General features: G+C 41.0%; 1 protein-coding gene across 5 annotated transcripts in view; it reads left to right on the forward strand.

Annotated features, from left to right (window-relative positions):
* The first annotated feature begins 2,808 nt into the window (after positions 1-2,808).
* LOC132383951 (alpha-(1,6)-fucosyltransferase) overlaps positions 2,809-13,802 on the forward strand; it is an 825,511-nt gene continuing 814,517 nt past the window's right edge. For 4 of the 5 annotated variants that reach the window (XM_059955175.1, XM_059955226.1, XM_059955235.1 and 1 more), the window contains exon 1: positions 2,809-3,020. The gene's annotated coding sequence lies outside the window, so the exon portion shown is untranslated. The remainder of the gene's footprint in view (positions 3,021-13,802) is intronic. The other variant, XM_059955259.1, reaches the window with a different exon arrangement.

Consider the following 13,802-nt stretch of genomic DNA (forward strand, 5'->3'; position numbering starts at 1 on the left):
CACAGCGCTGAAATAAGGACACGCAGTCGGTAAGTCGTTTCGAGACTAGTTTATTCAAACTTCACGGCGCTGGCATTTAATCCCCAGTGCCCGCCCTCTCCAGCGGAAATGACATCAGAGGTGTATTACCAAAGTCTCTCCCCGTGCGCTGGCTATTTGTGAGCCGGTTCACCTGCGCAAAAAGTGGGTCGCCACACCACCATTTGAAATAAAAATGGGGAATTCACCACTTACATGCACTGGGTGTTTGACCATCCAGGAGGTGGAAGGGAGGCAATGGATCAGATACTTTGCCTGAATCGAGGCTTGTGCTTAATGCTGGATTTGAGTTTGAGATGGTGGGTCTGGTTCTCCAATATGTAGTATTCCCCTCCATGGCTTCTGGGGCCCACAAATCCTCTCCTGCTTCTGGCAAGCTGCCTTCTTCCTCCTCCATACCTCCCTGAGATTGTCCTCTGGCTATCATGTGCAGACTAATGGACCATCCAAAAGAGCCAATCAGCAAATGGAAAAGTTTCTGTGATGCTTTGCTGCTTCTAACCCTTCCACACAGGAGATGTATCTGCTCTGGACTGAGCTACTTCCTCTGTCATGGGTATTTCACCATTTGAAGTGATTCATGTTACCAAATCCCATTGTTCCCCATGGAGGAGCCAACAGGGGAGATCCAGGGTCTTGGTTCACTAATGCCTGAATGTTTGAAAGAAGGCATGAAGGGCCATCCCAGCTGTGAACCAGGCCTACTGCTGCCAACTGGCAGTCCTTTGTGCTCAGACAATTTTTGCCTGGTGCCAGCGTCTGAATATTTACCCAAGATCTGCCCCTGCGCATCAACTCCCACAAGCCCTCATCCTGGTTCATTGGTCCCTTCAAAATTACCCATCACATCAATCCAGTCACTTACCTTCTCCAACTGCCACCATCCCTCAGGATCACACCTACCTTCCACATGCCCTGCCTCATCCAGTTGTCCATGGACCACTCAGCCCACTTGAGCTTCCAACTCTGGAACCTAGGAGCTGGTATGTTGTCCGCTGGTTAATTGATTGACGTCATCATAGATGGGGTACGCAGCACCTGCTTGACCGAGAAGATTGCCCAGTTACATTTGTATTCATCACTCATCAAGGAGTTCCGCTGGATCCATCTGGAATGCCCTGGGCCATGGGCGGATGGCTGTTGTCTGATCGTGGATACAATCCTTGCAGTCCTGCATAAGCTATGACACTAGAAGATATGTAAGTAGAATTAGGCTTTGCAACCCATTGAGACTACCATTTGGTCACAGCTGATTTCTCCCCCCTCAACCCCATTCTCCTGCCTTCTCCATGTAACCTTTAACACCCTGACTGGTCAAGAATATATCTAACTTACTTTTAATGACTTGTCCTCCATAGCTGTCTTTGGCAATGAATTCCACGGATCCATCAACCCCTGGCTAAAGAAATTCCTCCTCCTTTCTGTCCTAATGGGATGTCCTTCTAATAAATACAATCTTAGTACTTTTAGTTGGGTAAATGGGTTTCATTGGTCCCAAATTGAGAATTTGTTGTCCTATCTACTATGATGCATTTGCTTTTGTGGTTCTACGTCTTTAATATGTAAATAAAAATATTTTACAACAATAAATTATCTGATCAGTGGTCCTTTTAAAAATGACTGAGAATGATTAATAACTTTATATTAAGGGAATACAACTTGTATAATGGATTCAGTGTACACAACATCCAGAATGATTCTTGAAAGTGAACGTATTACAGCAAATTAGAAGGCAAACATCTCTGGTCCTAATGTAATTGCAAATATTTCATCCACTAAATAGTCATAATTATATGTAATAGAGAATGTATTATTTATTTAATTAAAGGGTGTTTATAAGTAATTAATAGAACTATTCTGATTCCTATAGTTATGCAGGATCAGACAAGTCGTGTTTGACTTATAAAATACATTACTATTAATCAGTAGAAAAGGGATCAAAACAAATTAATGAAAACTTGCTTCGTAGCAAATTTAGCGTAAATGATCATTCTGTTCATACTACGTCAGAACCAGAGTACCTGTATCTGAATCAGCTTGAAAGATAATCTTGAATATAACTATCATTTCCTATAAGAATAAAAATGATTGAATACATGTGTCAGATACATTGGAAGTTAGAATCATGTAATGGTTTTTATATTGTTAAGTGTAGCCAGTTCTCTGGAAGTTCATTTCATACTTAAATGTATTGTAATATTTCTTCAGTCTACAAATAATTTACAGAGAAATATTGCAATGCACCAATCTTTATAAAGTTTTGATGCGCTCCAATACTATTCAAGAAACATGACGAGAAACCACGACCCGTGTTATTCATTTTCATCAGAGGTTTGAGATGCGCTTCAACAGTAAAAAAAAATACATCCAGATTCCTAACCCGTGCGAATACTTGCAGCGGAAGAAAATGTTTAAGACTCCTTGTAAACGCGTTTCGTTGTTTGGATCTTAATAATAAACTCAAGAAATTCTGCAGATACAGGAAATCTTGAGCACCACACAAAATGTTGGAGGTCTCACAAGATACAGAGTGCATAATCGATGAGCATGTTTACGGACATCAATCGCAATGACAAACGCGCACACATTCAGAATGGAATTGAACGGGGATTTCGGAGAAACTGGAGTGCAAATGCTCAGCTGGCTCTTGGTGTGCACCAAGTGGACGGGGGTGGGGGCATGCGCATAGCGTATGTGTGTCTGAGAAGGGTTGAGCTGATCTGAGCTGTGAGCAGACTCTCACTCACTGAGTCAGTGAAGCCGGCTGGCGGCTGCTTCTCCCGCGCCTGCTCGCCTTCCCCTCACAACTGTTCGGTCATTCTCTCTCCCACATACGCACAGCTATCACACTGGAGTTGCCGCTTCCGCCAACTTACTCCCTGACGCGATCTGAGAGGCTTTTCTCTTTAAAAAAAACATCTTTCAAAAACAAGCGAGACGGAGGGAAGCCCGTCAGCGGAGCCGGAACCTCCCAGCGGCAGGTCTGTAGCCCCAACTCTCCCTCCCTCCTTCTCCGTGAGCGTCGTTGTGCGTTGATCTCTCAAACGGGGGAACGGGCCGGAGCGGCACCGCTCAGCCGAGCCGGAGCTCCTGGCAAGCGGCCTGTCGTTGCTGCTGCTCCCGCCTCTCAGGAAATAGCGGTGGGCGGCTTTAACACATCCTTAGCCGCAGCAGCCTCTGTTGGACCGTTATAACTCGGGGCCTTGGCGTCTTATTATGAACAACAGGGAGGGCATGGAAAGGGGGTGGGGGGGGGGGAATCCATGTGACGCCGGACCTTTCAGTGCTCTGGGTTGAGAAGGGTTTGCTGCCGAAGGAAAGTCGTTCTGCGTTATTTTGGAAGAAAGTGAATCCCGTAATGTTCCACATTATACACATTGCAGGCGGCTGCTGTAAACGCTGCCCACCCTTTATGTATAGCTTAATTAAAATCTGTCCTTTTCCTGAGAAGTGGAACCGGTTATATATTTGACAGTGAGGATTCTGTGTAGTGTATTAAAATAATGTTTAGAGTTTACAGTGTTGCTTTAAGTGGCTACACACGGGATAACTTCGTCTGGTTGACATGCGAGTTGTTCGAGTCAGCTCGGTGTTTGATAGTGACTTCTGCTCGGACTTGTATCTTTGTTAGTCGATCGTACAGATGAATGAAAAAGGACGGTTTGGCGAGCTCTCGATTTCGCCCCTTTTTGTTGCTTCCGCGCAGTTACAAGTCCAGTTACTAGATGTCACAGTCTTACTGGAGACCGACTGAAGAACAACAACATGGTCACTTACAATAATAGGTTTATGAATGAGTTTCAAAGCTGCAATAGGCAATCTCTGCCTTTTGACGCGAACACGAGTAAATTGACTGCATTTTGAATGAAACAGAAGGAAGTGTTCTGAAGAGGAAAGATTACCTTGACCTAATTTGTGGGAGAATATTGAGTTGTATTTTTGTCAGGAACCAGGAGACTGGGTGATTTCCCATGTGCATTAGGTTCACGGAGAGGTTAATTGTTAGGAATTGCCTCTTGAGGGATTGAACAGGAGGATAATGGGACCAAAGCAAGACTGAATGGTTTATGTGCTCTTGGCGACCAGCAAGTGAAAAATCCCCGATGAAGCGAAGCTAGTATTGAACACCCTTCAAAAGACCATGGATCAATAGGAGTATTTTGTGGAGTTAGATGATGAGTTTGGAGTAAGTAAGGGAGGGATTGCGTTAATGTCAAAAAGGCAGCAAAGAAAGGTAAGGTTTTTTTTGTGAAAAATGATGCAGGAGTTAGTGGTAGAGAAAATAGAATAGATTAGATTAGATGGACTGAATTATTGCTCACAGTCTGTAACAATATGTGCAAGATGTGTTCACTTTTTAGACCAGTGTTTGTTAAAAGTAGCTTAATGCAGGTAATGTAACAGAATCAGAGATGTATAGTCTCCTTCTAAGTGTATAATAATTCCAAATGGAGAAACTACAGTTAGTGCACAGATTTAATTCTTGCCAAATATCAGGATGGTATCCATGATACTGAATTGGTGGAGCCTTTCAGTTTGCAGCCTTTTGTGTTTTGGGTAACTTTGAAAGACAGTGTTGAACAAAGGAAATTGAAAAATATTGCTAGAACAGCTTGCCATAAAATGTGAGGGGAAAGCTTCAGAAGTGAATTGTATGAGTGTGCATAATTTGCCTTTAATGTCACTTCTGACAAAATGGTTTAAATTGTTGAGATGTAAATCTATTAGAACCAGCTTTATATCTTGTGCTTCAGATTCGGAGGCTGTTCATCCCAAACAGTTGTACTTACATTGTCAGAAGAGCTCTAAAGCTCGTCCCAGCCCTCTGTTCTTTTCCCATGGTGTTGCAATTACTTCTGCCTCTTGTCAAACTGTTTCCACCAGCCTTACAGGGTTGTCCAAGGCATGTAGAAATGATGATCCAAGGTATGTAGAAATGAAAGTATTGGAGATAACTCAAAAAGGTTTGATCATGTGCTTTGTTGTTGGGATTGAGCAATTGGTCTTATGAAATTCCAGGACATGGCGAATATATTTGTAAATGCTGTTCTGTTCTTTTACACTTTCACTTATATGGCACTTGAGTCTGATACTGAATTTTAAATTGCATGAAGATCAAAGTGATGTTTATGGCAGTGCTGTGGATGTCGAATGCCTGATCATTAGAAAGGCTGAAGTTTACCATTAATGAAAATCTATGTCTAACTCCCTCCCCCACCCCCGCCCCGGAATTCTATTCATTAAGCAGATCAAAGATGCGACGTGCAATCAGTGCAATAGGCATCGGTTCAGAAATACTGATTGGTTTGTGACGGTTGTAACCTACAAGACAGAACAGGTTGTTTCATCAATACAATAAGAAAACGTCAAGTTGTTAACCCTGATTTTTTATTTTCTTTATATTCCAATAGTAAATTAAAAGGCAGGAGTTTGTTTGTGTGTGTGTGTTGGGGGGGGGGAAGGGGAGTGAGGGAAGGATTGACTATAAGACAATGCAACAATGGACAGATTTTAGAAATCACCTATTGCATAATTGAATAATCCTGCCAGATGAAAATGGTGGGCAATTTGTTCAAGGCTCAGCCTTATTGAGTTGCCTGCTATGGACACCCAGAGTGGTCTGCTGGGGGAGCTCATATAACAGAGAAGCATGCCACTCTTTATTCTTTTGATTTTTAATGGATTTTAAACCATGGAAAAAGCATATTCAATTAGGGCATATGTTTTGCATCGGTTTGCATTCAGCAGTTACTGTCTAAGCATATTTATTGCCAGCAGTAACAGCCTAGAACTCTGCAGCAGGCACTAGGTGTCAGGCAGAACCTGGATATTTCTTGCTGCTGGTATCAACAGCCAGAAGTGCAGGTTAAGTGAAATATCTCTAACATCTTGTTCTGGTTTCTTATCAGGCAGTTATCCTACTGCAATATCAGAGATTTTAGCATTTAAAATAAATTGCTCAAAATTATTTACATTTGTGATTCCTTTTTCAAAGATAGCAGACATTGGCTGAGATTCGTGGAACAATCATTTCAAAATGAATGATTTTTGAGCCATTTTATGTCGAGCTGAGAGTGACTAGGTTTATCAGAGATGTGCCAACCAGTTTAATCCATCCCGCCCCCGAGGCTTTGCTTCATTGCACAACATCTTCTTTATTCCAAAATTTTAATGGTGTATGCAATGATCACAAACCTGTAAATTCAAATCAGTTTCACTGTTGACATATCTTGGTTTGTATATCATACTCAAGCTCTCCTAAACCCTGCCTGGCATTTCACTTACATTGAGATTAACACAAAAAAAAACAAGTGCACTTGATATCTAGTTCAAAATGCAGCTGAGTGAAGGTAGAATAAAGTGAAAACTGTTATTGATTTTCATGCCTTCCAGTTATTTCTGATGTTTGTTTTTAAAGTTATGTAACAGTTAGGTGATTAGGGAGTGAATGCAACTGCTGTTGCTGGATCACAATGCAATCGCTGATGCTTTGTTGATCAGTCGTGTTTGAGGGGAGATCCTAGGATGATGTGGCAGCAATACTTTTTACTTATATACACAAGAATGTCTGCAGATTCTGGAAATCGAAAGCAACACACAAAACACCCTGGCAGGTCAGGCAACATCTATTTATATTGTATTTTTGAAATTATGATTCACCCAGCAGATATCAGATGTTGGACTGACGTGGTAGAGGGTTGAAGGGAAATGATGGTGAGAGGGAATAGAAGTGTTACGGACTGTCATTGCTCATGTAGAAGCTGCTTATATGTTTCTATATGATATTTTCTCAGGGCAATGTATGGATGTGGAAGAAAAGGGAGCTCGGGCTTTTTTTTGACAGAAAGAGGTGATTGATGTGGTCGCATGAGAGCTGGCTCCAATTCATGATTGGATTAATGTTCCATTTTCCTCCACATTACAAAGACTCACAGTTAGTAGGTTAATTGATCACGGGGGTAATTGGATGGCGTGGGCTTGATGGGCTGGACGGGCTTTTACCGTGTTGTATCTCTAAATGAAATAAAATGGAATGAGTGGAGCTGTAGTGTGCAGCAAGAGAGAGGCGCTGGAGGAGAATATGTGGTGAACCCTGCCTCAGACTGCTGAGAGACTGTGGCATGCAGTGAAAGGGAAATGTGCCAAGACCACAGTGTCACTTGTGATTTTTAAGACATAAGAGCAACATCAGCTTCAGACAATAGGTAACATTTGACAAAAGGTGAGCAGATTGGGAAGCAGTGGAAGACTGAGCATTTGGAATTGTAGCAACTTTTTAAAACAAAGAATAACATAGACATGAGGGTTCTCTGCAAAGGAAGGCAACGAGGTAGGCATTGAATAATTTGAGAACTAGAAAAGGATTCAACAAGTACTTAATAAAAGCATTGTCTTTCAAGTGACTATGGGAATAGTAGGATATTCAATTTGAAAGCTGAATTCTACCTCACCATTTTTTTTGTTGCAATATTGAAAGGAAATTTGGAATGAATTTAAAACTTTAGTTTTCATTTGCAAGCTGTCTTTACGAGTGTTTGCAGAGTCAAAATGTGAGAATTGAAGTGAATAGCAATTGTTCATTATTTGCAGTACTGATCTAACTTAGTATGCTACATGGTTACTATGATCTTTACCAAGGAGCTTCAATATTTACAGTAATTAGAATGGTTTAAAATTATAATTAATTTGTTTTCCTGCTTTCCTTTGGAACTTATTGACAATTTTCATGTGTTGAAGTTCTGTCCCAATGATTTCATTGTTGCAAGCAACAGGGTATGGCAATGAAGCTTTAAGTTCATTGACATTTGAATTTGGAGGTTGGGTTCAGAAGTTATTCTAGTCAGGTTATCACCGCCTTGGAAGAAAGACAATGATAACAATAAAATGGCCTATTTTTCCCTTTGAACAATCAGTACAACTTTTACAAGTCTACAATGAAGGGAAGAAAGTTCACAAGTCAGGAGGTTATGTTGCAGCTTTATAAAACCGTAGTTAGGCTGCAACTAGAGTTTGGCATATATTTTGGTCATCCCATTAAAGGAAGGAAGGTGAGGCTTTGGAGAGGGTGCAGAAGAGGTGTGCTGGGATGCTGCCTGGTTTAGAGGATATGTGCTGTAATGAGAGGTTGGACCAATTGAGCTGTTTACTCTGGAGCGGTGGAGGCTGTGGGGAGATCTGATAGAGGTTTATATGATTATGAGAGGCATAGATAGAAGAGACAGACAGTATCTTCTTCCCAGGGTTGAAATGTAAAATACTAGAGGGCATGCATTGAAGATGAGAGGGAGTAATTTCACAGTAGATGTGAGGGACAAGTTTATTACACAGTGGTGGGTGCTTGCAATGGGCTGCTTGTGCAGTGGTGGTAGAGGTAGAGATGTTCAGACAGGCACATGAATGTGAAGATGATGGAGAGATATGGCCGTAGGGAATTAGTTAGGTTGGCCATTTGATTGCTATTTAATTGGATTAAAAGGGCCTGTTCCTATGTTGTACTTTTCTATGTTCTGTGTTTTAAAAGGAGCAAGACTGTGCAGATGGGTAAAGTCCTAGCTGAATTCCTACTTGTGCCTTATTGACTTCTAATCGAAGATAAACTGTTTGAAGACTTCATGTTTGGAGCTTGCACCCAAGCCAGTGGTAAAATTGACTTGCATTGTGGCATTAGATTTACATTGTCTGTTCTGTGTTGCAGAGTTTCCATTGAGTAAATTCCAAAACTGGAATTTCTAGAGGGACTGTCCCTAGAGGGTTCCACTAGGAATAGCTCAAACAAAAGAAATTTGCATTTTGCATATCTTTGTCCTTCTAAGAATAAGGATCCTCGTAGATTATTTGGAGATTGTCAAAGAATTTACCCTGATTTATTGTATATTACAGTAAAAGAATTCCATTACCAATTTACCAAGAGAGACTTTACCCCGTTGGCAAATAGAAATAAAGACACAGACCCTGGTATACAGTTAACCCTTTTATATGTGATCACGGGGAGCCGTTGTCTTACGACTTTGAAAATGTCAGGTTACATCTTAAATTTATATAGTAAATTTTGGGCAATGGCCAACAGGTAAACACATTTGATCAGCGATTTCAAGAAGCACTTGTTTGTTATCAGCCAGTCTATGTATGCTTCTGGGTAGTACACAAAATTATAACTGTGTGTCCACATTCAGTTCCCCCTTTTGCCAAACAGGTTGTAAGTCACTTTGTTTCTCAGATAATGGTTGGCAATGCCTCATTACTGGCATGACCTATTGTTAGCTAGCACAAACAAGGCAGAGTCTACGTCTTATCCTGTCACCCTCATTACCCAAATCTTGGGCAGTACTTAGCTAGTCAAGCTTGACAGCAAAATTGAATTTTCTTCCATTGAGATGTAGCAAGGTAATAGGCCCTGCTGGATCAACAAGCCTGTGCCATGTGATTACACCCATATGTCCAATGAACCTGCACACCCATATATCTTTGGAATGTAGCTGGAAGCCAGAGCTGCCTACATTGAGGCCAACATCACCTTCTGTTAACATCACTGCCTGTTCCTTGACATCCATCCTCATTTCTTACTATTTCTCCAGTTGCTGCAATATTCACCAGAGCACATAAAAATCACTGCTACGTTAAAAATCAACAACAGTATTTGCGCTTAGAGGAGAGGAGAGAACGTTGGTGACAGTCAGTGTTGCTGTCCATCTGCTGAGAGGTGCATGTTATTGTTCTGTTCTGAGTGTGATCTGTTTCCTCATTTGCCTTCTGTTGCTGGTCTTTATTTGTCGTGGTTGCAGCCTCTTTAGTGGAGTTGTGATCAACGTATTCATACTCATTATACTGAATATTTTTCATGCCAACATATATTCTGAATTCTCTAAAGTGCTGTTAATTCCATTCAAATTCATTTGCCCAACGATTTGAAACAGAGTAGAGTTGAGTGAGCAGTGCACGGATTCAAATCTGACAGCTGTTTAGTACCTTGACTGGTCTGGGTGTGATTGAGCTCTGCTAGCAGTTTCATCTTTGACCAAGAAATTTGCTCAATATGCAATTCCCTGACCCTGTCTGTAGCCACTCCCTTAATTCCATTTCTATTAATTAATCATTTTTTTATATTCATATTTGAATTGAAATCTCAGAATTGGCTTTTGATGGTGAAATCTTCAAAGTTGACACTCTAATTTTTTTCTCCACTATCCAATTGTTATTTTAAGCAGGCTGCTGGAAAAATGTGCCTTTTTAAAATTAACTTGTATTAATATTGGCAAGATGTATAATGTAGAACTAGATGATGCATGCTAGAAGTATGCTCAAAATTCAAAGTAAATTTATTATCAAAGTACATTTATGTCACCATATCGAAACCTGAGGTTCATTTTCTCCAGGTATACTCAATAAATCCAATAACCATAAAAGGATCAATGAAAGATTGCTCCAACTGGGCATATAACCAGTGTGTAAAACACAACAAATAGTGCAAATACAAAAGGACAGGAAAATAATAACAATAATAAATAATCAATAAATATCGAGAACATGAGATGACGAGAACTTGAAAGTGAGTCCATGAAAGTGGGAACATTTCAGTGATGGGCTGAGTGAAGATGAGTGAAGGTATCTCCTTTGGTTCAAGAGCAAGACAGTTGAGGGGTAATAACTGTTCCTGAGCTTGGTGGTGTGAGTCTTGAATCTCCCGTACCACTTTCCTGATGCAAGAAGAGAGCATGACCTGGGTGGTGAGGATCCTTGATGATGGGTGCTGCTTTTCTGCAACAACACTCTGTGCAGATGTGCTCAAGATGCAGAAGGCCTTATCCATGATGGACTGGGCTGTATCCACTACCTTTTGTAGGCTTTTCCATTCAAGGGCATTGGTGTTTCCATAGGTCAGTGTTCTGTCCACCACACATCTATAGAAGTTTGTCAAAGCTTTAGATGTTATGCCAAATCTTTGCAGACTTCTGAGGAAGTACAGATGTTGTGTGCTTTCTTCGTAATTGCACTTACACGCTGGACACAGGACAGGTCCTCAGAATGCTAACACCAAGGAATTTAAAGTTGCTGACCATCTCAATCTCTGATCTCCTGATGAGGACTGGCTCATGGGCCTTGAGCTTCCTCCTCGCTGCTTTTTATCCGCATGGATTTAACAACAACATGTATTTAAGAGGCTTCAATGCAATAAAGTGATTCCGGGTACCTCACAAGGTTACATCAAACAATAGTTAAGAGGGTGCCTCACAAGGGGCCAAAGCATGTGACCAAAACTGTGGTACAGCTGCCTATGCAGAAGTGATGAAAGTTTAAGATGTACATTTTGGATTTCAGCTTTGCTGAATGCTTGTATATCAACAGTTTCCCTAACTAGCATTAAGTTGGAATTAGTACTAGGACATGTGTTGCCTGGGGAATGAGAAATGCCTATTCCACAATCATTTCATTTTAGTAATACTTTTCTATACTCAGTGGGAACTGCAACGTTATGAATATATTCTGGAGAGAATATTGCACCAAATGTTGAAGATCCGCAGAAAAGAAGTCTGCTGACTTTCAGTATCCTGTGGGTAATGATCAAATGTGATGCTGGTGAATCAGAAAGAAAGAGCATGTTAATTGCTTGGAAGGCAAGTGTACATTGGTAGAGGTAACATTCACGTGATGCTGCTGCATTATTAATGTGGGTGCTTGTACTACAGGACCAGAAGCTTTACAGTGCATCTGACTGATCTACATGGACCTGACACTGGCTACTTGAAATGGTAATGCTGGTACTGAGCAGAAAAATAAATGATCAGAAGTTTGTTCATGTAGGGAGGCATCCATTTCCATAGTACATGGGATTTAAACTACTCTACCTCCAGTCTGAGATTAAAGTACAATGCATCTTACTTCATGTTCAGGATGGGCTCCTCAGTATAATAGTATCAGCACTAAAAGGTCTTATTGTAGTATTGTTATAGTACTCTAGTGTTGTTATGGTGTTATATATAGAGGTGCAGTGCAGAAATGTTAGGAAGCTGTTATGAACCCAGCAGTGAAATGCACCACAGATGGGTGCAAGAAGGTTGCTTGCAAGGGCTGGTGTGGTCGGTCAGCATTGAGGTTTGGGACACAAGATTGTCAGGGACTGGCAGCATTTCCTTCTTGTTTTGACAGCCTTTCTAGATCTTTCAGTCACCCTGAGGTAATGGGAGCTGCTGGTTCCTGCCCGTTTGGCTGCATAGTTCTTCCCATCACAGAGAATTAGCTTAGCTGACAGGGAGACACTGTAGGATCTGGGTGGTGCCAGTCCCATAGCAATGGCTCACACTTGTTGCTGGAAAGGGTGTGGACTGAACTCATACCTCAGTGGTGAGTAGCTGTGTAGTGCCACTTGTCCTCGGCTCTCACTGACCCATAAGGGAGTACCAGCAGCGGAAGAGATTCATTCCAGGTTCCTGGTATGTCAAAGTGCAGGGCACAGTCTGCCTGATGGTGGGGATCTTTGATTGCTGTTTTCAACTTTTGGGACTGCAGAGCCAAGTGCGCTAAGATGAGCATCACATGTGTTTGGAGAGGAGGAAGGTACAATTATCCTGCCATGTGGGAATAATACTGAAGATCTATGTAGGTCAATCAAATTTGCATTAAATGAATTGTTTCTTGGTCAGGTAACTCAAATATGGACTATCTGTGTATAGTATGACACTATAAGAGACCAGTCAACTCATTGTCATCCTTAAGGAGCCATCCAGTTGTCTCATCTCTTGTTCTTTTCCTGTATCCTGCAATTTTTATTTTGGATAAATGTTCTCTTTTCTTGAAAGTTATATGTATTCCTGTCAACAATGGATCATTATTACTTCAGTTGCAGAAAATTCAATTTAGTTCCTCAGCGGTGTGGCATTGACCACCCACTTGTTTTTGTTTTCACAGTTACTTCTTCTGATTTATTCTGGAAAGTAATGAGAAGGGAACATCAGGCTGAGCTTTTTCTTTTTTAAAAATCATTTTATTAATTTTAAACAAACATAAATCAAACATGAATACAGAGAGTTTGAAAGCACATAATTAATAGGTTAAGTATACGTTCATATAGATGATAATCCATATATAATAATCTCCTAACTCATAGTAATTGCAAAAAAATGGAGTAAATACAGCTGAGCTTTTTCATCTGCGATCTAGCTTTATCTTGGTTGACCTGGGGTCCTGCATCTGGTTGGTTGTACTGAATGTACTGCCACTTTGTGCAGAGCTGTACAGGCTCCAGCAAACCTGGGCTGTGCAGAACTGAGTTGGTGCCAAAGATCATTCAGTTTGCAAGGTGGATACTTTAACAAGCCTTATGTGAATGCTTCCAGAGACACCAGCATATCAGAAGGATCTGATGTTCTAATCAGTACCGGGCCATTATGTAACTGAGGGCCACTGGGGGAATGTACTAACTCAATGGCAATCATCACAAAGTGCTTTAGGCTGTGTCTAAGTTGTCCATTTATGTATAAAATGTCCCTCCTTATGCAAGTCTCTGTACACACCCTTCTGAGTGTCTATGTTCTGTGACTTGACTGAACTCTGAAGAAATGCTTAAGGCTACACATACAATTGCATTGGTTACAAATAAGTTCCCCTGATGAAGAGATAATGAAATCTTGCACAAAAGCCCTGTTACAAGTGTTCAAACACAATAAAACATGCAGCAGTGTGATAGAAGTCACTTTAAGTTCTAATCTTTCACTTCCAGCCTGTGGGTGGGGGTGGGGTTGGAAGTGGTACAATATGCACCATTTCTA

Source organism: Hypanus sabinus, chromosome 2, assembly GCF_030144855.1.
Source record: "Hypanus sabinus isolate sHypSab1 chromosome 2, sHypSab1.hap1, whole genome shotgun sequence".
Lineage (NCBI taxonomy): Eukaryota > Metazoa > Chordata > Chondrichthyes > Myliobatiformes > Dasyatidae > Hypanus > Hypanus sabinus.